The following is a 24434-nucleotide window of genomic DNA, read 5'->3' as shown; positions in this document are numbered from 1 at the left end:
ACATACACAAGCTCTTTAATTTTGCAGTAAAGCAAGGCTTCCTAAGCCTTGGACGCAAAGCCTTATTGTGCCTATCATTCGAAGTTGAGATAAAATCATTCCCTCTAATTTCAGGACCAATAGTTATGTTGTACAAACTTATTTTGGAAAAGAAGATTAACCTTTGGCTTGAAAGCCATGGTAAAAGGGCTAAAGCTCGAGGTGGGCTTAGAATATATAATTCAACCATAGACCATCTTGTTTCTCTTAGGATAATTGCAAAGGAATGTTGGAATAATAAAACATATTTATTTTGTTGTTTTGTTGACTTTAGAAAAGCATTTAACACCATTCCTAGAACAAAGATATGGAAGAAGATAGAAGAGATAGTGGTTCCTCTTGAGTTGAGGGTTGTTGTCACAAGGCTATAAGAAATTTTTATTGCCAAGTTTAGCACCTCTAAGCATTGGTAAAAGAAAATTAAATGCAATATTGGAATCAAGAAAGGGTGTCCTTTTCCCCTACCCTTTTTGGCGCATATATTGATAAGTTAGAATAGAGTTTGGAAGATGAATATTGTATTGACCCCATGTTCAATAGTATGGTTATAACTCTTCTCCTTTATGTTGATGATATTGTTCTTTTGGCAAGGATCCATTATGATCTTAGCAAGAAACTTATAATCCTCCAAGATTTATGCTCCAAGATGGATATGACTATAAATATCGACAAAACTAAAGTCATGATAATTAAATAAAAAAATATCACCTATGATACTTTCATTTATAATAACAACTCCTTAGAGGATTTTCCTTCGTACAAATATCTAGGAATCAACATCCATCATAAGCTCAATTGAAATTATAGCATTGAGAAAATGATAAATGGAGGTTGGAAAGCTTACCATGGGCTTCAAAACAATTGTAAGTCGACAAATCTTTAGATTTGGGACAGAGAAATGCTCCTTTGCGAGACTCTCGTCACTCCTGTTATTTTATATGGATGTGAGGTTTCAGGTTGCAGTATATCCAGAGAATCATGGAGGAATATTGAACAAACCCAAAATTAGCTTATAACCTACAACCCCAATATGAAAGGAAATAATCCCTACCCTATCCTTTTGATTAAGCAAGTCATTCCCCCATTCAAAACTTAGATATGACTAGGTACTTTATGTATAATATGGAGTTATACAACATGGACACCAAGAGGTTCCATAAAATTGTTTTTAACTCTAACCCAAGCCCCCACATTTGGCTCAAGTGAGGTTGGAATAAGGATGCCTAATCTTGGTTAGACCATTAGGGAATAAAGGAGGAGATCATTTTGCATAATCCAAATAATATTAAAAATATTATTTCTTCCAAATTTAAGGAGAAATTGTCAGCAAATAAAGAGCTAAAGAGAAAAAATACATTGTAATATTATAAGGAGGTGATCAACCATAATCTTGAAAACCAAAATTATCTTTGTCTTGACTAATATTAAGAAAAAAATGAACATTTACAAGATTATAACTAATTCTCATGAGCTTCATAGTTAATCTTAGCATTGGTCAATTCCCAAAACACCATGGAATGAAAGAGTTTATCACTTGTGCAATGCTAAAAGGTTGAAGAATAAAAACACTTTCTCATATACTATTCATATTATACTCACATTCGACTTAATTTTCAAAATATTTGTCACACTACTAACCTTCTTGACCTTTTAACTTAGCAAAACTATGGTGATCAGGGAGAAGTTTGAAACTTAAACTTATAATGGTTGAAGGTTATTTATTAATAGAAAATATTAAAAATCACAATTGGTAACATCTTGATATTCTGATACCCTTTTATATAATTAATATTTCTACATCAAAGCAAGCTCATATGGCATATTGGCACCACTTACGAAAGTAAAATTTAGATACAAAAATTGTAGATTAGTACATAGGCTGATTGCAGAGAACCCTTTGAAATTTGTATTGAGCACCCACAGAGATTGATTCTTTTGATCTTGTTGGTGGAATGCATTGGAGTTTGCAAATGTATGTGTGACCCAAAATTCCAACCTTAGTGAGAAATCCTTTAATTGCATCCAACAAAAATTGAATTGTGATCCCTATAGAGGTCATCCAGTGATAGGGATGTTAGAGCATTGCATTCCATTCTATGCAACAAAGCTAACTTCATCAATGCCTTGGTTACGAACCAAATATTCTCAAGGTGTTAGCTTGAATTTCACTCAGAAGTTAAGGAGTTGTTGCTCCACCAATCTCGCCTCAAGATTGTCTATACAGTGTGACAGATGAAATTGAACTCTCAAAAATTGGTGCAACCATGGTCGATTCATCTCATCAAAGAAAACAAGAGGGTCATACTTGTATCCCACGTAGGTTGATGAGGTTTGAAAACCTTGCATAAGTGTCGGAGATCCTGCTTCAATCGGAAGATCCCACTCCAATATTCCCAATCTGATCCCCTATAGACATGCCCTGCTAAAAATGATGGTGTTTTCCTCCACCAAAGGCATGTTAGCATGCATTAGAAACAACTAGATCACATTCATACATAAAATAACATGGCATGCAAGAGAGACATGATTTATTTTCATTAATAAAAATGATAAAAAAAAATACATAGTACCTTGATGCACCAATGGGCTCATATCCAATCCTTGACACTACATTTCCCTTGAGTTACAAGAAGACTCGGCTCATCTCATATGCAAGAGAATTTCTTGCATAAATCCACTAGCATCACTTGTTTGTAATCTGCCATGGATATTCCACTAGACGGTTAGTCACAATGGATTTGATAGAACTATGCCAAAAAATCTGAAATATACACTATGAGGGTTTATTTCTCTTTAGATTTTTGGATCCATAAATTATTGTTCATTGTGTAAGTGACATGCAAATTATAATTATTGTAAGATGATTTTTTGGTAAAGAACTGTGTTTTCGAATTAGTGTTTCTAACATGTGGGTGGCACTCCACCCATCATTAAGGACACAAAATCGTTGAGATGTCGCGAACAAGTTCCACGAGGAGAATAAATAGATTGTAGAGGAACTTAGTAGTTAGGAAAAAAAATTAATAAAAATGAGTCAAATTTCTTGAAAAAGGAGGAACAAAATCAAAGGAAGGGGAGAAAGGGATTGGTCAAGAGTTATAGGAGAAGAAAATATTAAAAATATGATAGGGTGGGATAAAAGGTCCTAAAAGTAAGATTTTTAAAGAGACTTATAAATATTAAAAATTAAGCTTTTAATTAATTAAAAAAAAAATACCCAGATGCGGGTGATAATCAAGTCATTTAAGGCGATTAGACGGTTGCGCGGCGGGAGGATTGGCCACATGGATGCCTGCGTCTTCCCCCATGCCAACCTGACGGGTATTCAGGGCACCTTGCAGGTGTCATTAATTGAGTGCTCTGGCTGAGACATCACCATAATGCTCATAGCAATGGCGACCGCAGACCATAATGCTATTCCTCCTCCTCTGCTCCACTACGTTTTCCCTCCTCAAGCTGCAGAGCCCTGCTCACGCACAGTCACGGGAAGCCGTTGTTGGCTGCTTAGATGTATAGACCTTGGCAATGGGTTTCACTTCTCCCACACCAGGCTCTACAATTTAGCTCCCGCTCAGACCTCCTTCACTCACTCTCTGCGAAGTCATTCCACCAATCTCCCCACTGATAGCCTTGCTTTGAATCCTGCCATGGCTCGCATCCACCACCGAATGCGGAGCAGGAGAGGGGGCACTCGTGGCGGGAGCATCTGCCCTCCTGCAACGCCCAGCCCAGACTCTGTCTCCCCCTCCACTTCAACTGACATTCCCAATCCTTATGGCTCCTTCTCTGGCCGGTATCCTGACACCTGCAGCGGAAGGGGAAGAGCTCAGCTCCAAGGTGTAGGGAGGAGGGATGTCGATGTCCATAAAACCAATTTCCCCTTCCTCCACACCTAGCTCCCCACACAACACAATTCCATTTCCACAGCACCCTGCATCGACCTGTTATCACTGCCACCATCACTATCACATTCTCTGAAGAAATCGACCCGCCGGCAGCTCCGCCTGAGCACAATGCTGAGCAGCAGAGGGCAGCACAAAGAAACAGATGCAATCGCAACCCAGGAAAACAACAACTCAATGAAGATGTTGCCACCCCGCATGGCAAAGAGTTGGTTGGAAGTCAGCAGGCTGCTGAAGGCAGAATTGGCGACATGCAGGCTTCAGGAAGTAGACCGGGAGACACGTCCGAACCACATGCAGCTGCGGGTAGCTCCGCGAGCACCAATCCAGCTCGAGGCAGTGGCACATCAGCAGAAGAGGAGGATTGGTATCAATACGCGTGTCTAATCGAGGAAGAACCGGCCCCAGACAATCTCTAGTTTCGACACTTGGCAGCCAGGTGTCGCCCTTCTGCCAGGTGGATGCTTTTTTGATGACTGGGCAATTTCGGTTATGTCTGTGTTTTCCGGTTATGTTTATGCAATGTCTGATATGTTTTTGGTCAAAACTGATAACCCCTGTGTGGGTTTTTTTTCTTTCATGGACTGGTTTCCCCATTGTTGGGGCAGTCAAGGTTAGACAGTCATTTTTTTTATGAACGATGCTCAGCACTACTGAGGCCCGAGCCTCATTGTAATTATATTTTGTCTCATATTAATAGAATAGTTTTACTTAGAAATAAAAAAATAAAAATAAAAAAGAATTAGAAAAAATAGTGAATTAGAACTATTTAAATAGAGAATTGAAATTCATAAAAGCTTTGAGATGATGTGAATGGGTGGCATGAGGAGAATAAATAGTGTAACATACCCCCTTACCACCCATAGCCCACACTAAGGATATAAGGAAGTAGTTACTATGATTACCCAACCTCCAATGTTCAATTATGGAAATGGGGTCATAAAATCCCTCAAATTTCAACTTCTTTGAAACCGTAAACAAACATTACCATCATGACCAACTTGTCATGAAATTTTTGGCAAAATAAGTTTTATTCAAATTTCACTCCCAGATCATAGATTATGGCCATTTAAAGTTTTCCCCAACAAAACTCTAGCCATGTCAGCATAAGTGCTACCACATGGCACTTGTATGGCACTCCATCTCATTCGATGGTCCATGTCACCTGCCATGTGGCCATTTCCACACCACTTGAGCCTAGGGCCCACCATCGAGGATGTCAAGGTCAACCTCCCTGCAATGAAATCCATAACACACATCTTGTTGGAGAATGTAACTAGATTTGGTCTTCATAATGAAATTTGTAATCATGAATTTGTATAAAGAAAAATAATTTTTATTTATTGTAGCATGGGTTTCATGATCAAATCTAGGTCAAAGCATGTTCTTCATTCTACTAGGATTTTTTGATTCAAAGAAGAACATTTGTCATGTATTATAGTCCCATTTAAACTCTTTATAACAAAACAAAATTTATTTTGTTAAGTTTAGAAGAGTAATTTTGTCCTCCAAGACCAAGTCAGCCCTGTTAGGCACCTTTTTACTCTCTTGGATGAATATATATAGAGAAGACCTCATTCTCATTTTCAAAAATAATCAACAAGTTTTATTTATATATTGCAGAAGGAGAAAAGAAAAGTGAAGAACAAGAAAGAAGAAGAAATCCTAAGCAAGAAGAAGAAGATCTAAATTTTTGACTGATTTTCTCAAACATGTGAAGGATCTAGGGTTTTTGTGCAAATTGCAAGGCAAATTATAGACTTGAGGAAGAAGGATGAGATTCTGTCTTGGAACAAAATTTGTGGATGTTGACCATATTTGATTTGATGAACTCTGAATTGATTGAGAAAGACTTTTGGAAGAGATGATTTGGTGCTTGGAGGAGGTTTGGTCTTTGTGTCTTGGAGGACTCAAGTTGATCTGATTCTATGAAAAGAGAAGAATTATTTCTAGTTTTTCCCCTTGGAGGGGTTTTTCCCTAGCTTGGAGCCTATATCTTGTGTTATTTGTGTTCTTGTGATCTTCATGTATTTTATGTTTGATAATTGCTTGATGAAGAACAAATAATAAAGTAATAAAAGGCCAACTAATATCACAAGTAATTATCAAGTTAGGAGAATCAACTCTAATATGCAAATACATTGATTTTTCAACACACCTCCAAGGTTCTGATCCTCAACCTGGCTTGGGTCCCAACCTCCAATATCGTCGAGATCCCTACCCTTGACTAAGGTCGGGCTTGACCCACGAGTTGAGACATTGGTCTAGGAGCAATTTTATATGGTTTTCCTGCTTTCCCTACCCCAAGTAAGGTCGGGCTTGGCCCACCAGTCAGGAACTTCCATCTATAACATAACCTCGAAGGATCTTGACCCCAAAAGTCTCAAAATATCTACAATTAGTCAATTTTATGATTTTGACCATTCTTCTACTTTCTCACGATTTGTCTAGTTCAACCCTAATTTTATTCAAAGCTTAAGGACTTAAAATAAAAACTCAAGGTATGGATTCAATTTGGCTAGTCTGATCAATAAAATAAAGAAAAAAGGGCATGAAAATACCATTTACACACAAGTAAATGATTTTGCTAAAACATTAACATTTAACAGTCTCAGCAGGCTTATAACTAAAGCCTGCAAGTCCACTAAGATTCAAACCATATTTATTCCCTACGCATTCAACATTTAACGAGACTAATAGTCTTGTATTTGACATTCAAATTGAGTATGAAAAAAATATGAGTCACGAAACCTATGTGACTACATATAACACAATAAAATTATGTAGATAATCAAATCATTTAACTCACATCTCACTAGCAGAGATTTATGAGATCCATAGTTAATTTCAAGGCAAATTCAACCAATTAATTTCATGTACCAATTTCTAAAACATTGCAATAATCCAAAGAGCTATATATTAACTTTGGCAAGGCATAATCCTTAATATCACAACTTTCAGCTAAATGAACTTACATGTGCTTAGATCATCTCTCAACGCAATCCGGAACCAAGGAACAAAAGAAGATTTCAATCGGAAAGGAACAGTCATATAGCTCAACTGGAAAGGAATAATCATATATCTCAACCGGAAAGGAACAGAAAAAGATCTCGTGGATCTCTTTATATAGGTACCTATCCAGCTACTGTTCCTTTGTCAGTCAAAATTTTCTGTTTTCCTGTGCCGCGAATTCATGGATCTTCCTATCCAACCAGTCTGCCATCTCTTTCTTAGTTGGATTCCAATGGTATGACATCACATGTCTCTTATGCAGATTCCGGTACTAGAAATAGGAACCATTTGTTGGCTTGTGGGGCCTGACCCAGGTTCAACATTAGTTAGACAAACAAATCCCTACACTACTGGCCCTTTCGGCATCAGCCCGCAGAGTGCGGACCGAAGTCTCACTGGAAGCAATATGGGGGGATAATGGAACCAAGTTTCCGCACCCTAAGATGGTTTTGATGTCGGTTTATTCCTTCTATTCTTTCTTCCATGCAGGTCACCAAGTTCTAGGGATCGCTAGTCTAACCCTTTATTCCGGCCTCAATACCTCCATGAAAAGGTATGATTGACCTTCGCGCATCCCTAACCTGTGGCTTGGGTTCTTTCGCGCTGCTAGGGCAGTGTACCATGTAGATTCTCAAACTAGTTTAAGTGTCTTACTTATCTTATTAAACAATCACAGTTAGGACCGCGTAAATAAATGTTCTTACTTGCGTTTACCTAACCAATGTAATTACATACATTCGTGCATCATATAAGCATTATAAATGAAATTCATACATAACATGTAAAGATGCATTAACAGGAAATAAAGACACAGAATTTGTAGAATGCTTCTCTTTATTGATATCTTCATATGGTTACATACTCTATCCACCCTGCGCACACAGTTGCAGGGTTCCATGCACTTAGCTGTAGACTTCCACCCTAGGTCTTTGCGCACTCAGCTGCAGAGCCTCTACCTATGCTATGACTTGAAACTTAGACTTCTTACTTCAAAGCTATGACTATCTAACTCTCTCGCTTGACTCTAAAACTACTTAGAGCTTACTTACTTTGCTCTTTTTATACAATCCCATGGTCCACGGACCATGGGTAGATCTTTTACAGTCCATTTACTTTAAAAAAATAAGGGCAGACAACCCTTTATGACTCATGACACCTTCGCGCCCCGCGACCACAAAATGTGGATACTTTACAATTTTATTACAAAATTTGACCCAAAACATGGGCTTTTAGCCCCAAAACTATCCTTGGGGGATCCCATTCCCAATAGGCCCCCAATGCAAACATTGTGACTCACCCTCAAGTCACTCAGTAAGCAAGGGGATCTTAGCACGAAGACCTTCCAGATTGACTTGTATGACCGCAAACTCAATAGTGCACTGTGCAGTCATCTGCTTTGCGTCTTTGACCATCTGTGGTCACTGCTCCTGAACTGTCGGCTTGAAGCTTTTGTTGAGTTTCTTGCAGGGTCGCAAGCTTTCCTTCAATAGAGCTTGTCATCGTGTAAGCCTCATCCAACCAGGGCTTCAGTCGTGCCTTCAGCACTGCTTCCTTGTGCGGTGTTGCACCCACCTATTCTTTCAGCTGCTTGGCCTCCTACAGCTTTGCTAGTCGTTGTGTCAGCACGACGGTTCGCGTTGTGCCCTTCACCTCATCATAGTGTTGTTGTAGATCGTGCGCTTTTTTCTCTAGTCATTGTACATTGGGGTCCTCCTGCAAGCTTGTTAGGACCTCAAACGACTATTAAAAAGTTTGCGTGCAGTCTGCGCTTGCACTAGCCACCACTGCTACTGCTTCTGTGACAGTGGTTGCCCATTGCTCCTTCACTTCTAGTGGAGTTGAAGGCTGGGCCTTCAACTGTAACTCTGTGATCTGTAGGTTCAACTCCAACTGAACCCTCACCATCTCAGTACGAGTGTCGCGCACCCCCATAGCCAGCTTATAGATGCGCACCTTGACTTGCTCCTCCTTAGGAATGGCAACTCTGGGACCATTCGACATGCCTCCTCAATGACCAGCATAATGCACTTGTTCTGATTGGTCACCTCAGTCATAGAGATGATGGAAGAATCTCGCTGTAGTGCCATTTTCTCATTGTTGATCCGCTATTCACTGATCACCTTGAGGGCTTTATGCTCACGGGCCCTTTGTTCTGCAATCACTCCATCTTGCAAGAGGTGGAGTGCTTCACCTAGGAGCGCTACCATATTCAACCCTACTCCCTTTAGGGCACTGATAGTGGGCCCATCAACCTCGTTCTTCATGGTAAGTGCTCCATCAGGTAGCACTATCGAACTGGAGGCCTTCGCGCACAGCATCTCGGCAGCCTCTGAAGTGCCGATAGCCAGGGTGGTGGACACCATGCTATCCTGTGACGCGTGGGTCTACAGCTCCTGTAAACCTGTCTGGATAGCCCCCAAGATTATCTACTGATTTTGCTCAAACTATTGTAGGGCCTCCGTGGTGACATCCTACACCGTGTCACCGATGTCGTACAAATCACCCTCTGTTAGCATGATTGGTTCCAATGATGCCTTAGTAGCATTTTGATTTCTTCCTAGATCCTCCTCTCTCCTGCTCCCTTGTATGCTTGATACAGGCAGACGTCGCCTGTGGGTCTGTGCCGTGTTGTTCTATCTGCTCATCCATATCCTCCTTTGTCTCAATTGAAGGTGACCTCACGCCTATGTCAAAGCCTCGCTCTATCCCACCTGTCTATTTCGTTGTCTGCTGCGCGGCCTTGCGCTCCACCTGGGCCTTGTCAGCTGCCTCCTTTCTCTTTTCATCCAACTGAGTCATCTTTAGCTTGGCCTCCTCCTTCTTTCTCTGCACAACAGACTTGCTTCCTCCCACTGCCAAGTCTGTTGTGGTGTGCCACTATACTAGCCATTGATCAAGTATTGCATTAATGGCGTCATCTGTTGCCAGGTAAGGCAAGTCATACCATTTCTGCGCATGGTCCTTCCGTGCCCTGTTGGATACATGATGAAAGTCCACTTTGAATTCTGTGTAGTGCTACAGGTTGGCATACACTGTAGGTGACAATCATGGTTTATGATTGATGGCCATGCGGATGTTCATCTCCATAAAGATCCAGAATATCTTTCTATCCTTGACTCGCTCTGTGTCCTTGGTCACCCATAGTCAAGTGTACTTCACTGCTTCTAGTAGGTCTGGCATGACCGAAGGGAATTAACTGTCCTCTTGAAGCTCCCATGCTATCAGCACAATCAACAGCAAGAGCCACACGTAGTGGAACATCTTGTTGAACTCTTGTGCTTCGCAGTAGTTTACTTGGAACTCTCAAGATAGTCTAACCAGTTGAACTAGACTCCTTCAACACTCTGGGCTGCTAGCGTGATGACAGGCACCAACACCTCATCGGCATGACACTTCCTCATCACTTTCCCTACTAAAATATGTGTAGCTACCTTTACAGCAGGGTCGTAGATGCTGGATATGGCATATCCGTGTGGCTTCTTCACCAGCTTAAACTTTTCTTTCATGGATTCCGCGAGGGCCTACTCACCACCTTTTCTGCCAAATATAATGGCCAGATTCTCTCTTGTGTAAGGAAATCGCGTGATCTTGTGGATCAACCTATCAGTGATGGGTATTGGCTCCTCCAGCCACAGACACCCATCATGCACCGAGCACAACAACTGATTGAAGACCATTACTGTAACCGGGGTGAAATTGTAGTGCGAAACCCAAAGCAGGTTGAGCAACCCTGCCTTGTCTACTCCTCTGAGCCACCTCCATGGCTCCAACACAGTCATTCTAGTGTTCGTATCAATGATGCAGCGCATCAGCTGCTCGGTCGCCAGGTGTGGGAACTTCTCATGATCAGCCAAGTCCCAGTCCTCAAGTTTTAGCAGCGGCACCCGCGCCAAGTGCGGTCCTTTGAAAACAATCTCATCTAGTAGCAGAGGGGTTTGCAAGGGGGTCTTGCTCTCATCGATGTATTTCGGCACCTTGGTCTTGCCCTTGTGCGGAGGGACATAGTCAGGCAACCGAGTGATAGGGTCAACACCCTAGGCTTCAACTTCATCCACATCAACTCCCACATCCTCATCATGCATCGGGATGTCTTCGAGTTCTTCCTCCTCTAGCTCTAAGTTGATGGCTTTGCCCTTCTCCTGTGCGGTGGGCTTCGATATGTTTCTTCTTGGAAATGTGTGCACTAGTATTGCAAGTTGCTTGCCCTTCTTATTCCTCGTGCTCTCCTTGGTTGGGGTGGGCTTTCGTCTTGGTGTTCTTGGCAATTTAGGGACTTCGGAAACCTCTAGAGCAGCTAATTCTGCCTCCATCTCCATTTCCGGCACCAATTCTTTTGCTTCAGTATCTATAGCTTCTGTGAGCGCCGACGTGATTTTCTGTAAGAACTCCTATGTCTCCTTCGGCAATGTCTCAAATACTTTACTGGCTATCAAAAGTTCATAGTGCTTTTGATTCATGTGCGTCTAAGAGTTCAAAATCAAAATGCCAAGTGTTTTTGTTTGGACAACCACTTGTAATTGATAGGGCATTTTGAATTCAAATCCAATCGTTCCCCCCCAATGTGGTTCATTAATGCTGGATTGGCGGCAGATCTTCAAGGATCTGACCCATAAATTTCATCTTAAATACCAGTCGCCTGCTCCATTTGGCCACATTTCTATTGTCAAATCATGAATGGTGACTTTAACTGTCACTTTTCGGCTGACCTGCATGATTTATCCTTGGGTAGCGCAACTCCCTTCGTGCTACCACGAACCCTGTGACACTTCCTTGCTTAACAAAATCCTCCAATCGCATAGCTCCCCAACTCGGGAAATGTAGTTTATAATCTTGCGCCTCCTTTCAGCTACTTGGAACACTAAGACTATGCTACCTTCATGTAGTCACATGGCCGGACTGCCGGTGTATGGCTTCAAGCGACTTCCATTCACCTTTCCTGTGAAGGGATCTCCATTCAGTTTGACCAACTGAACTGCTCCTCTGACAGTAATCTTCTTAATGACATAGGGTCCTAACCAGTGCATCTTGAACTTCCCTGGAAATTTATCAAACTTTTTGTCATATAAAAAACTAGGTCACTTACCTTAAAGGTGTGCAGCTTAATGTGTCGATCATTCTAGGCCTTTTCGCGTTTCTTTTGGACCTGTTGGTGAAATCTAGCCATAAATCTCTCTTCCTCAAGCTCAGCCAGCTGCGCGAGCCTCTCCTCTAGGGCTTCATGATCTATCATACCTGTGAGTGCAGCTATGAATAGACTAAGCACAATGTATTCCATGGACATTACTGCTTCAACACCATAGACAAGCCTAAAGGGTGTTTGTCCAGTCAACTTCTTTCATGTCGTCTGATAGGCCCATAGTACCGCGGGTATGCATAGGTCCCAATCACTTTGCTAAGTGTAGCAAACCTTGGTCAGTGCATTCTTCAGCACTTTATTGAATGCTTCCAGCATCCTGTTAGCCTGTGGGTGGTAAGGCATGCTCTTCTAGTGATATTCCTGAAATTCCTCCGTCATCTTGTTGATCGTTTCGTTCAGAAAGTGCGTATTGCGATCACTCATCAAAATATTTGGATACCCAAATCACGTCAATACACACTCAAAGAAGAACTTCACAACAGTCGCGCCTGTGTAATCCTTCACAGGCTATGCCTCTACCCATTGAATTAAATATTCTGTCGCAGTGATAATGTACCTCGCTCCTGTCTTGCCTTGGGGTTGAATAGGTCCCACAAAATCTATCGCCCATTTCTCAAAGGGTTGTAATGTCAGCTATGGATTTAGAGGCATCTCATCCCTCCGTGATGGTCTGCCAGTCCTTTGAAACACATCACACACCTTGCAATATGCTTTTGAGTCCTGATGGAAGGTTGGCCACCACAACCCAACGTGAAGAATCTTCTGCACGGTCACTCTCCCTGCATAATTTCCTCTCGCGGCACCCCCATGAGCGTTCACGAGGATTCTTCTCCTCTCAAACTCTAGTACATATCATCGCAATATCTCATCAGACCCCATTTTGTACAGATGCCCAATAATGATAGAAAAATATGTCGTGTGCACCACTAACTCCTTCTTCTGCTGGATGGTGTATCCTTTCGGGGTAGTTCCTATCATTACGAATTGCATGATATCCTCAAAATGACCATCCGCAATACAAACTACAAATAGCTATGTGTCAGGCAATCCTTCTTCTAAATTAGTGGGTTCTTCCGCTTTTTCGATGCGTGACAGATGGTCTGGTCCCACGTTCAGTCGTCCAGGCTTCACAATAACTTCAAAATCATATTCCTAGAACAATAACAGCCACCTGCAGGTTCTCCCCCCAAACACAAGCTTATTGACCAGGTATTTCTGTGCGGAATGATCTGTATACATCTTAAAATGGCCACCAAACAAGTATTGTCTAAACTTCTCAAGTGTGTATACCATGGCTAACCCTTCGTGCTTAGTGGTGGAATAGTTCTTCTCTGCCTTGGATAACCTTCTACTTGCGAACGCTAAAGGATGGTCCAAGTATCCTCTGCCAGCTTTTGTTAGTACTGCTCCCACTGTGACACATGACGCGTTGACATGTACATGAAACTCCTTCTTCCAATCCAGGAAGACTAGAATCGGCGCAGTGACCATATTTTCTTTCAATACATCCAAGCTCTTCTTACAGTCCTCGTTCTAGTAGAATGTGACATCTTTCTTCAACAACTTCTCCATAGGCGCAGTCATCTGGGCATAACCTTTGATAAACTTTCTATAATATCTTGTATGTCCTAGGGTAGCGTGCAACTATTTCACACTCCTTGGTGCTTCCAAGTTCAGTATCACCGCGATCTTCGCGGGATTTATGTTGGCTTGTTGGGGCCTGACCCAGGTTCGGAGTTAATTAGCCAAAAAAATCCTTGTACTACTAGCCCTTTCAGCAACAATCCTCGGAGCGCGGACTGAGGTCTCACCCGAAGTAGTATGGGAGGGTGCTAGAACCAAGCTTTCGCACCCTTGAGATGTCTAAGAGGTTCGACTAGTCCACTGTTTGTTCCTGTGCGCAGGTTGCTTCATGCACTTCCTTGTTCCTCACGGGCTAATGCACTGCCTTCGCGCAGCCGTAACCAAGGGTTGTGGAGCTTCCACATTGCGCTTTGCGCTATTACCCGAGATCTTACTTATTTTCGAGTACTAGTTAATTACCTTCGCCTACTTGAATGTCGTATGTTATAATTAGTTATACAAAACGTTCATACAAGTTCACGTAGTAAATAAACATTATACTTGCAAATTATATCCAATCATGCATTAAACCAGGAAAAGATACACAGAAATATCGTAAAACTTCTCTTTATTGATTCTCCAAACGGTTACAGACTCGACATGTCCTGTGCACTCAGCTGCAGCGGTCTGCGCACTTTGCTGCAGACTACTAGGCCTCTGCACACTCAGCTGCAAAGCCTTCCCCTACTCTACGACCCAAAGGCACACTTTTCACTTCAATTCAATCCCTTAGACTTCTCATCTTCTTCTATTCTATCTTCTCTATTAGTTATCTTATACTCTTAGAGCCTCACTCTATTTATATAATCTGATGGTCCGCGGACCATGGGTAGGTCTATCTAGTCGACATTACATTGCAAAAACTAGGGTGGACAACCTTGTGACTCTATTATAATTCCGCGCCCTGCGCCTGCAATTCGCAGAGCTTTTACAAAAATATTCGGTCAAAACTTGGGCTTTAAGCCCCAAAACCTGCCTTGGAGGGATTCCATGCCCAACAGGCCCCCAAAAAAAACATCGTGACTCACCCTAGAGTCACTCTGTCGGCGTGGAGATCTTTGTGCAGAGTCCCTCCAGCTGTGCTCGAATTGTAGCAAGGTCGGCAATGCACTGAGCTACTACTTTCTGGATCTATTGCATGCGTTGTTCCGAGACCACTGTGTCAGAAGTGCTTCTCGACCTCAGTGCGTGTATCCCCTGCATGTGTGCGATCTTGCCATCAATTTCTGTTGTGATGGTGAAGGCCTCGTTGATCCAAGGCTGAACGCGCGCCTTCAGGACTACTTCCTTATGTCGTGCCACATCCACCTGTTCTTTGAGTGCTTTGGCCTTTTTCATCCACGCAAGTCTCTAAGTGAGGGCCACCGTTTGCGTAGTTCCTTTGACGTTGTCATACTGCTATTGGAGTTCTCCTACCTCTGTCTCTAAGTGCTAGATGTTGGGGTCCTCCTGTAGATTTGTGCGGACCTCAAATGATTCTTCCAGCATGTTGGTGCAGTCTCGTACTGCATTGCCAATCTCGTCTAGTCCTGCTATAATAGTGCTAGCACGTTGTTATCTGACTTCCAAAGGGGTGGACGGTTGTGCCTTTAGCCGCAGCTCGACGATCTGAAGGTTCAGCTCCAGCTGAAAATTTTCCATTTCCTCCCACACATCATGCACCCCTGCTACTAACCTATGGATGTGCGCCTCTACTAGTATGTCTGCTAGGATGGCCAACTCCGGGATGCTTTGGCAAGCTTCATATATTACCTGTACCAGATGTCGACTCTGTGACACCACTTCATTGTGCTGCAAGCTCAATTGTTCCATATTGATTTTCTGCTTGTTGAGGACTTGCAGTGTGCGACTCTCCCTAGCTCACAGCTCTGCAGTTATTCCATCCTGCAAAACGTATAAGGTCTCTCGTGGGATTGTAACCATATTGATACTGAGACCCTTTAGTGCACTAATCATAGGCTTGTCGGCCTCATTTGTTGTCACTAGTGCCCCTTTCGGCAACACTATGGTATTCGTCACTCGAGCATGCAACATTTGTCCTGCTTCCGTTGTTTCGGCTGCAAAGCTAGTTGAAAGGGTACTAGCTTGAGGAGGGCGCACCTGCAACTCCTACAGCTGCACTCTGAGGGCCCCCAACACAAGCTGGTTCTCCTGCATGAAATTTTGGAGGGCCTCGGAGGTGACATCGCATAATGTCTCGCCAATGTCATGCAGATCACCCTCGGTTAAGGTGATCGGGTCAATAGACAACTTTGATTCCTTGACCTTCTTGTGCGACCCTATCTGCTCGGTGGGGTGTTGGCGCTTCAACTTTGTTGACACGGTTTGTGGTTCCACGCTTCCCTCTTCTTCCTCTGCTTCCTGCCCATGCGAAGACGACGTTTGGCCTTCACGTGCCTTCACAGTTGCCTCCTGCACTACTGCTGCTGCTGCGGCCTTGTCCTAATCAGTTGTCGTCTTTGCAGCATCCCGCTCCACCTGCACTTCTGCTGTCATTGTCTCCTTCCTTCTCTTTTCTACCAACTGTGCGATGCGCAGCTTAGCCTCATCTTTCTTCCTCTGTGCCGCCAACTTTTCTATCTCCGCAATGTCTGGAGCACGACACTCCGGCGGCCATGTCTCCAGTACGTTAAAAATGATGTCGCCCGTGGCTACAAAGGGTAGCTTTCTCCATTGTTTGGTTGGGTCCTTGCACGCTCTAATGTAAATGCTATGGATGTCTGCTTTAAATTCCGCAAAACTCTGAAGGCTGTTGTAGACAGTGGGCGACAACCGCGGCTTGCGGTTGATCCCCATTTTAAGGTTCATCTCCATGAGCACCCAGAATATTTTATTGTCGCGAATCCTCATGGCATTCTTTGTGGCCCAGAGCAAAGCCTACTTCGCGGCGTCTGGCAGATCCCTGTCAATTGAGGGGAATTGACTATCTTCTGCTAATTCCCCTACCACGAGGACTATGGACAGTAGAAGCCATGCATAGTGGAACATTTTTCCTTATTCATGAGCTTCACGGCAATTATCCAAGGATTCCTTGTAGAGGAACTCAAACCAATTAAACTGGACCCCCTCCGCACACTGTTCAGCAAGTGCTACCACCGGTGCGGGTACCTCATCCGTGCAGAACTTGCGCATAACCTTACCGTCCAGTATTTGGGTCGCCACTTTCACTGCTTTGTCACTGATGTTGGATATGGCATAGCCCCTTTTCTTCTTTTCCATCTTGTACTTCTTCTTCATGGCCTTTGTGATGGCCTAGTCACTGCTCTTCCCTTCCGAGATGTCCGTGGGGTCCTCTCCTTTGCATGGAAGCCGAGAAATGCAGTGAATCAAGCTTTTCGTGATGGCGATGGGCTCCTTCAGACACAAAAAAACCATCATGCACCAGGCAGAGCAGATGCGTGATGACAAAAATGGTTATTGGGGCGCGGTGGAAATGCGGCACCTAGAGCAGGTTCAGTAGCCCGACCTTTTCCACTCCGTGCAACCACTTTCACAGCTCTAATTCTATAACCCCCACCACGGTGTTCTGATTGGACTTCATGAGGTGCGAGGTCTCAAGGTGAGGGAATTTCCCATGGTTAGCGAGGTCCCAATCTTCAAATTTTAAGCTTGGCACCCGTCCCAGGTGCGTGCCCTCAAAAATAATGTTGTAGGGGAGGAGCGGGGTCTAGAGCGAGCTCTTAGTCTTGTCAAGGTCCTTGGGTACTTTAGCCTTTCCTTTTCGCGAGGGGACATAGGCGAGCAGCTTTTTCGAGGGGTTCGTAGGCTTAGTTTCCTCCTCCATGCCTTTGTCCTCGTCCTCTGTGATGCGAAGATCCTCCAACTCTTCTTCTTCTTCATCGGTTTCTATGGGGATGGCTTTCCCCTTCTCCTCCATTGAAAGCTTGGTGCACAGCAGGTTCCACGAGGACACACGTATGGGAAACATCACTTATTTTTACTTCTTGGGTCTTGGCGTGCGCGGTGATTTCAGGATTACTGCCATAATCCCGACACCCTCGGGAGCATCCCCCACAGTCAAGGCCTGCGCAGCCTCTTCGGTGGTCATTTCTATAATCTCCATAACTTCCTTAGCTATTTCCATCGTGTCCATCCAGAAATCTAGCACTCGCAAACTCAGGGGCTCAATTAGCACTTGGCACACAACAATCAGGGCTCTGCTCAATAGCTCAATTTACAAATGACTAAGTGTTGTTTGTTGGGCAGCCCCATGTAATTTATAGCACTTTTTGAATTTGAATTCGACCGTTCCCCCCAAATCTTGTTCATTAATGCTCCCTTGGCAGTAGATTTTCCTAAATCTTCCCCATAAATCGCGCCTTAAATGCCTATCGCCTGCTCCATTTGGTCTTAAGTCAAGCATCCCATCGTGAATAGTGACTTCAACGGTCACTTTCTGGCAAACCTGTGCGACAACACAGCCCCCCGTGCGTGGTCGCGGACCTTGTGAATCTTTGCTTCTGCGCCTAGTTCCAACATCGCGAAGTTTCCGGGCAGAATAGTTTATAGTCTCGCACTTCCTTTCAATTGCCTGGAGTGCTAAGACTGTACTTCCTTCGGCTAGTTAGGTGGTCGCACCACCCATGTGAAGTTTCATCCTATCATCCATCATGTTTCCTGGAAAATACCCACCTTTTATTGTTATGGTTGGCATTGCGCACTTTACCATATGCAAAGCGCTACCGTGGTCAATTTGCTTAGTAATGTGCATTCCAAGCCATGGCATTAGATTGATCAGTTCACGACGATAGGCCTCAATCTTGTCATTGTGATCGTGCACATCCTATCTTATCACCCTAGTCTTTGTACCGAGAAAATCTTCCTTTATCTCTTCCTCCAGTTTCTTGACTTCCGCGTCTACCAAAACGCTTTTCTTCCTTAATTGTACCCTTTCTTCTTCATGTTCTTGGAGCCTAGAATTTCCATGTTGGATTTTTGCTTCCCAGGTTCCGTGAACCGTCGTATCTACTAGTGCTATCATGCGCGGTCTAAGCTTTCTAGGTACTATAGGGATTACAACATTTACTTCATACTCCAACCTTGGTGGTGCCTACGCAGTCAGGTTATTGCACGCAGTCCTTTAAGCCCATAGAACCACTGGTACGCACAGGTCCCAGTGAATCCTCTTCGCATTGTTGACCTTGTTCAGCGCTTCGCGTACTTTGTTAAAGGATTTTGCTTGGATATTCTTTTACGTACTTGGTTTTTCCATACTTCGTGGTCCCAACCAGAGGGGTCGTTCGCGCCATTGGCTTACCCACACCTACCTATTGATCATGTATCCTACTGTGAGGACGGTGTGCATTTGTGCAGGTTTCGCACCATATGCTTGTATCCACCTGGATAGGTGGGTGCGCGGTCCAGTTCTTCTAACAATCTTGTCTTTTAATTACATTGGAGGCTTCCCAAACCACATGTGCATCATCCTTCTGCATTCGTTCCAGTCCTCAAAACTTCTTTGGTGGCTACCCCACCATCTTGCTAGCATAGCTCGTAGTACCTATTTCAGAGCGTCAAAACACTGTTGTTCTGGTACTTCTCTTTCAAATTTGTTCAGGAAGTCATCCACCTCGCTTAACCTGTCATACATAGGCAGATCTCTTGCCTCTATTTCTACGCAGCGCAGCGACCTTGTCATCATCTCACAGTTGAGCGTGGTTACCTCGTGTAACTAGTTCTGCCATCGTTCTATCTCGTCATCAGAATCTGATGTGCAGGAGCTTTCGCACTCCCATGAGATTCGACCATCCGTAGTTGGATTTACCCAGTCTTGCCCCCATGCGGTTATCTTCTAGATGTGGTCCAGATCATTGTCGCTGTCATAGTTGCGCATTGGCTCCGTGTAGCGCAACCCTTCTGTAGGGTTTGAAGGTACCACTAGGGGCAATGACTTTTTCTCAAAGATCATCTTACACTTCTTCAGATTTATCACTCCATTCATGTCAGTGGCCCAATCTATTCCTAATAGTGCAGGGTAGGGATTGCTGTCATCAACAATCTTTATTACTTCGAAATCTGCTAGCGTGCTTTCTCCTTCGATATCTACTATGATTCCCTAAAATCTCCCCATAGGTAGGATCTTTTGCTAGTTCGCCATCCGCAGTTGGATAGGAGACCATTGCAGCATAGGCCTGCCCATGGACTCCCATGTTTGCTTTAGCAGGACGTTCACGTTCGATCCTAGATCCAGAATCACTTGGTCCACCTCATATTCCCCAATCTGCGCGGTCAATCTCATTTTCCTTCCTGTTTGCATCGTGTGCTTTCCTAGCTTCTGGACTACACGCGATTCTCCTAGCGTGGTCCCAGCGCATCTCGTTATGAGCTTGCAGTCCCTTTACATCCTTGATGTCACGCAACAGCTTCATGCATGTCTCCAAGAACGTAGTGAGCATTGATGGGTCCATTTCCAGCTCCAGTTTGTCTTTACTTCCTAAAGTGGAGGCATTAGCGAAGCTCCTCTTTTCTTCCATTAAGGTCTCTTTAGCGCACTCCAAATCAAATTCTAGTTCCTTTGTTGGAGCCTTGCGAACCAATGTACTTTCTTCAGGCTGCTTGCCTTTGTCATCCCTTGTCGTAATTCTAGTCTGGAGCACAATATTTACATCAGGGTCTTCCTCGTGCGGCTCAGGTCTCATCATTTGTAAGTTCTGAGTTGGGGGAGGTTGGAGTACTCCTTTATCGCCAACCTTGCTATCAGTGTGGGACAATCCTCCATCTCATGATCAAACAACATACAATACAAGCATGATGGTCGTGTTGGATTCATACAATTGTGGTAATAATTCCCCGGCCCTCCGCAATTGTAACATATCAGCTGTCGGCGACCTCTTCCTGATCCTCCTCCACCTCGGCCTCGTCCGCGCCCCTGAAATTCAGTGCGTGCTATTATGCTCCTATACCAATAGGTGTCATATTTCATGATTGACTTATTGATCTTTGTAATATGTTCATCCCTTCCCTTCTTGCAAAGGTTTTCCATATTATCAAAAAATCAAAAAATGTAAAAAATGTAAAGAGGGTTAGCCCTAAAAGAAAAATCAAAGGGTAAAAAGAATAAAATGGTCAAAAAAGTGAAAGAAATGAATCCCAAACAAAAATAGACCAGGAAAGTGTGCAAGTCCAAGATGCCACTACTTTTTATTTTCTGTAATAAGCATTGTGTGCAGCTTGTTAAATTCATGTCACAACTGATGAATGGCCAAACAGCTTAATCTTGGCTAGTTCATGTTTGAATTTCCTGTTTTAGAGATAGAGAATAAAAATCTGACCAAACTGTTTAATCTTGGCAGATAAGTAGATAGGTAGAGAAGCAAAGGAGCTCAACAGTTTAATCTTAGCCCTTGGATGTAATAAGTGCAGACTCAGGTAGGCTTTCCATGCAAAGAAAAGAAAAGTTAGTGAGGGTTTTCTAGTCCAAATGCACCCGAGTAAAGAAAGGAAAAAATGCTAGGCAAAGTAGGCAGGGTAGGTAGATTGGTGTTGCAAAATGATACCTGTGATGGATTATGTTTCTAAAAATGTGTTAACTTTCACTTCTATCACAAGTGCAATGGCGGACATGATACTTGGAGTATCTCAAGCGAGGCAAGGTTTCATAACTAACTCCCCTTCATATTTTTCCCTAAATCATTTACTAATTCCCCCCCTAAAATATTAAGAATCTGTTCTTAATATCATTAAAAATCCACTCCTTCCATTTCATCAATTCCCTAAGTAAATTCCTATTTTACTTAGGAAAATGGCCATATTTCTTGTATAAACCCCTTTTTCTTTTAGCCTAAGTTTTAAATGTAAATTCCTAACATTATAAATTTAGCACTTTTTATTTCAAATTCATATTAATCACTAACTTTTATTATATAAACTCCCTTATAAACATTTTTTGCCCAACCCCGTATTATGTAAATACACAAAAAAACCCCGCATCACTACATATCCCTCTCCCGGTCGAATACAACCATAGTCACTGTACAAACGTGGATTAATAAGTTTATTTGGAACTTGTTAAGAACCTCCCCACGCATAAAGGGTTAATTAACCCCTGGATTAATTAATAACCAAAGTCCCGCGAACCAATGAAAACAGCCTCGATACATTAAAACATTGTTTTATTATGATTGTCCCCGCGGCTTAAACTCCCACCACCTTCAACGAGCGACAGCCGTCTGATCAACCCGTTCTCATCCGACGGTTGATAACCATTTCGCGCCCCCCCTAACCTCCACCTTTTAACATGCGATCGCTCGACGGTTTTCCGCCGTACCTCTGCCACGTGTCGCGCTCTCAGCCTGATCGCCCGCCTTCGGCCCAAAACCACCCAGCCCCAAAAGCGGTGCGGGGAAAAATCGCTTACCACCCCCCGATGACGTCATCTATCCTTTGCTGACATCACCCGCCACGTAATCATCCATACTGCTTACATCGTCCACCCTTCAAATCAAAAAATCCCGCAAAAACTTCATTTTGTCAAATAAGAGGTAAAAATATCATTTTAGTTGTAGTTTTGCTGCAAACTGTGCTCCGGGCATAACAATGACTGAGGTCACATTTCCCGTTTCCGACCAGAAAGGCAACATCGACAAGCTCGCAGACTCAACCGACCTGCCATTTTATAGTTTCCTCCTCTTTTGACACAGGTACCTTGAAAATTTCTCAATAAATGGTTGTTAGTGCATCAATTTCCAGGACTTCTCAGCAATCTCCGCAAGAAGCTAGCATACCAGCCACAAAAAGGTCTAAAGGAAAGAAATTGGAAGGCGCAGAAAAACCTCCAGTGTCCCAACAATAGGTGTTTATCCATAGCTATGCTGTTACCCTTGGAAAAAGGGAAATTTTGGGCTAAATATCAGACGAAGATGAACAGGGATCAACATCAGCATTAAAGTGTATCAGATCAGCGTTAAAAAACAACAGTTCAGAATTGAATGCATCAGATCAGAATTAAATGAAGCAGATCAGAATTAAATGAAGCAGACCAGAATTAAAGACTATCAGAAGACCAGTCGAATTAAAGGGCCTGCCATCGGCACAACATCAGTTATCTTTCTCTAGTTGTTTCTATTTTACTTGTAAACTGTTATTAGTCATCCTAGATATTATCTCACAGCTGTTATGAGATATTTTGTTTTGTAATTTGTTGCATAAATACCCCCTCCATTGGAGTATTGAGGGGTGGATTGTGGATTCCTAGACTCTGCTGTAATACTAAACTTTTGGAATAAAGAGTTGTTGGAATCAACTGTTGTATGGCCTACTGGATGAAGAATTGAAGCAGAGGACTTGTCACAGATTTCTTGAATCAACCACTAGATCAATAAGTCCTCTATATCTTGTGTTTTACAGTTTTCTTGTTTATTATATCATCTGTGTTTCATAATCTGAATAATAAAGAAAAGGTTAATTTCAGAATATGCTTGATTGCACTCTGTTTTCAGTCTTTATTGTTCTTTGTGTTTTCTTCAGAATTAGTATAAACAGTGAAATATTAATTGCTCATGTTTCCTGATTCTTTCATGTTTATTATTTGCTAAAGAATTCTTAACTGATTCTTATCAATAATCATCCAGTTTTCCTCTTTCAATAGGTTGAAGGATTCTTAACTTCCCTTCACCCATTTGAGCCCATTCCATCTGCTTCAAGTCTCTATTTGTTCCCTGTTTGACTACCTTGCTCTATGAAGCCATCCTCTGTTAAGAAACCAAATCCAAAAAGCCATCTTCTTTGAATCCATTAGCTCAATGGACTGAACTTCTCTGTTTTACCTCTTTGTTCTATTGAATCTCACCACCCAAACTCAAACAAAATTCTTGAGCTTCACAACTAGCCTAATACATTTAAAAACAAAGCTAAATCATAAAGAGAGAGCCCTCTTTGGATACAGATTGGCTAGATTCTGTATCTAAAAGATTGGTCTGTGGTTACCTCGGCATCCTTCCCTTTCTTACAACTTTTGGGAAAACCTGAGTGATAACATCATTGGCGACTCCATTGGGGAATTGAATAATTTTTTGTTACTATTGTTTATTTCATAAACTACAGACGGAGCCTGAAGTTATCCAGGTAGCCTTTGAAATGCTTTTGCTTTGCAATTGTAGAAGTAAATGAATGTTGCTTCAGTCTATCTCCGGTCTAGCTTATGGATTGGACAGTTGGTTTCAAATACTTGATCAGTCCCTCTTTTCAAAAAAGTCTTTAAGAAGGTTCAAAACTCTCACATCTAAAACCTCCTAGAAGAGACTATTAAAGTTGTATTGTCAAAACTATTTCAAGAAAAAACCAAAAACACACCTAGAAAACTAGCTTCAGAAAAGATTCGTTACACCATATCAAATCCTGATCCTAATCCCCCACCTGTGTTTGAAAATCCTAATCTGATTCCTAGGATTCTTAGAAGACAAGAGAGCCAAGAAAATTCTGCTAGTTCACGGCCTCTGTACAGATCAAGATCCTGTCCTGTGAGGTGGATCTACCTTGAGGACGAACCTTTTGATAAGTATTCTAAAAACTCTTTATTTGAGACCTTTTCAGAATCTGGGTTAACCCACACAGTTCAAAATCCAATATTCATTGAAAATTTGCAGATTGAAGTTGTTACTTCACACCTTGACAGACATTTGCAGAACTCCATTCAATCTGAGCTTACCTCTGAAAGAAACCCAAGCCTTTCTGTGATTACTACAGCTTCTCCAAGTTCACCATTAGCACCTCAAACTACCCTT

Source organism: Pinus tabuliformis, chromosome 5_1 (genome assembly GCF_031772625.1).
Source record: "Pinus tabuliformis cultivar Carrire ecotype Pingquan chromosome 5_1, CPIR1, whole genome shotgun sequence".
NCBI lineage: Eukaryota > Viridiplantae > Streptophyta > Pinopsida > Pinales > Pinaceae > Pinus > Pinus tabuliformis.
This window is presented reverse-complemented; position numbering follows the sequence as displayed.